Source organism: Oncorhynchus nerka, linkage group LG12 (genome assembly GCF_034236695.1).
Source record: "Oncorhynchus nerka isolate Pitt River linkage group LG12, Oner_Uvic_2.0, whole genome shotgun sequence".
NCBI classification, from domain to species: Eukaryota; Metazoa; Chordata; class Actinopteri; order Salmoniformes; family Salmonidae; genus Oncorhynchus; species Oncorhynchus nerka.
The window spans coordinates 5,230,262-5,232,515 of record NC_088407.1 but is presented as its reverse complement, the minus strand read 5'-3'; the positions used below and the strand labels follow the sequence as shown (position 1 = coordinate 5,232,515).

At 39.2% G+C, this 2,254-nt stretch overlaps 1 protein-coding gene across 1 annotated transcript in view; it reads left to right on the top strand.

Moving 5' to 3' along the window:
* Positions 1-2,047, top strand: part of LOC135574228 (endothelin receptor type B-like) — a 24,360-nt gene extending 22,313 nt beyond the window's left edge. Inside the window, exon 10 of the mRNA XM_065025166.1 lies at positions 1-2,047. This exon is cut by the window's left edge and continues 1,976 nt beyond it. The gene's annotated coding sequence lies outside the window, so the exon portion shown is untranslated.
* The last annotated feature ends 207 nt before the right edge of the window (positions 2,048-2,254 follow it).

The following is a 2,254-nucleotide window of genomic DNA, read 5'->3' as shown; positions in this document are numbered from 1 at the left end:
TTTATAATATTTATGTACATTTGCAAACATTTCTAAAAACCTGCTTTTGCTTTGTTATTATGGAGTATTGTGTGTAAAAAATGATTTAAACCATTTTAGAATAAGGTTGTAACGTAACAAAATGTGGAAAAAGTCGAGGGGTCTTCAGAATGCTCTATACACACCATGCAGTATTTTGGGGACTATATACACCATGCAGTATTTTGGGGACTATATACACCATGCAGTATTTTGGGGACTATATACACCATGCAGTATTTTGGGGACTATATATACACCATGCAGTATTTTGGGGACTATATATACACCATGCAGTATTTTGGGGACTATATATACACCATGCAGTATTTTGGGGACTATACACACCATGCAGTATTTTGGGGACTATATATACACCATGCAGTATTTTGGGGACTATATACACCATGCAGTATTTTGGGGACTATATACACCATGCAGTATTTTGGGGACTATATATACACCATGCAGTATTTTGGGGACTATATATACACCATGCAGTATTTTGGGGACTATATATACACCATGCAGTATTTTGGGGACTATACACACCATGCAGTATTTTGGGGACTATATATACACCATGCAGTATTTTGGGGACTATATACACACCATGCAGTATTTTGGGGACTATATATACCATGCAGTATTTTGGGGACTATATATACACACCCTGCAGTATTTTGGGGACTATATATACCATGCAGTATTTTGGGGACTATATACACACCATGCAGTATTTTGGGGACTATATATACTATGCAGTATTTTGGGGACTATATATACACCATGCAGTATTTTGGGGACTATATATACACCATGCAGTATTTTGGGGACTATATATACACCATGCAGTATTTTGGGGACTATATACACACCATGCAGTATTTTGGGGACTATATATACACCATGTAGTATTTTGGGGACTATATATACACCATGCAGTATTTTGGGGACTATATATACACCATGCAGTATTTTGGGGACTATATATACCATGCAGTATTTTGGGGACTATATATACACCATGCAGTATTTTGGGGACTATATATACACCATGCAGTATTTGGGGGACTATATATACACCATGCAGTATTTTGGGGACTATATATACACCATGCAGTATTTTGGGGACTATATATACACCATGCAGTATTTTGGGGACTATATATACACCATGCAGTATTTTGGGGACTATATATACACCATGCAGTATTTGGGGGACTATATATATGCCATGCAGTATTTTGGGGACTATATATACACCATGCAGTATTTTGGGGACTATATAGACACCATGCAGTATTTGGGGGAATATATATACGCCACGTGGTAGTTTTCCAAACAATTCAACACTTCACTGTTTGAACTCCATAACTATTGTAGGGGAGATCAATGAGGTTAGAGGTTACCATGGAGATTAATGATTGACAGCTTGCTGGCTGGACACCTAGCACAGGAAGTGGAAGAGCGTGTGTGTGTGTGTGTGTGTGTGTGTGTGTGTGTGTGTGTGTGCGTGTGGCTGTAAAGTGCTGGGCACAGTGTAACCTTAATGATGACTGTGCATAAAGGAGAGTTTGACGAGACCCTGTACCGAGGGATGGAGGAAGGAAGAGAGAGAGAGGGAGAGAGGGAGGGAGAGAAAAACAGGGAGGGAGAGAGGGTCAGAGGGTGAGTGAGAGAGACAGACAGACAGAGACAGACAGACAGGGAGGGAGGGAGGGCTCGAGCTGCGTTGGGGTGAAGGCTGTGGACTGAAGTTGCCCCTCCCCCCTAGTCCGGCTTCTCCTCCCATAGTCGACACCCTGAGCAGGGTTGGGCCAGAAACACACACCACTATATCCATGGTTGTATATACATTTTAAAAGTATTTAAGGGAGTGTACTATACAGTAACTATTGTGTTATAAACTTTTGTTTTTATATTTAAGAATTGAGAAATATTTATCTTTTGTTGTTGGTGGTGTCTTTCTATCGTGAGAAAAATAAAGATATATTTTCTAACTTTCAAGAAGAGTTACGGTACTCTACTCAATGTGTTGGTGGTATCTTTCTATCTGAGAGGAGATATAAAGGTTTCTATTAGAATAGTTACGGTACTCTACTCAATGTAGTGGTATCTTTCTATCTGAGAGGAGATATAAAGGTCTCTATTAGAATAGTTACGGTACTCTACTCAATGTAGTGGTATCTTTCTATCTGAGAGGAGATATAAAGGTCTCTATTAGAATAGTTAC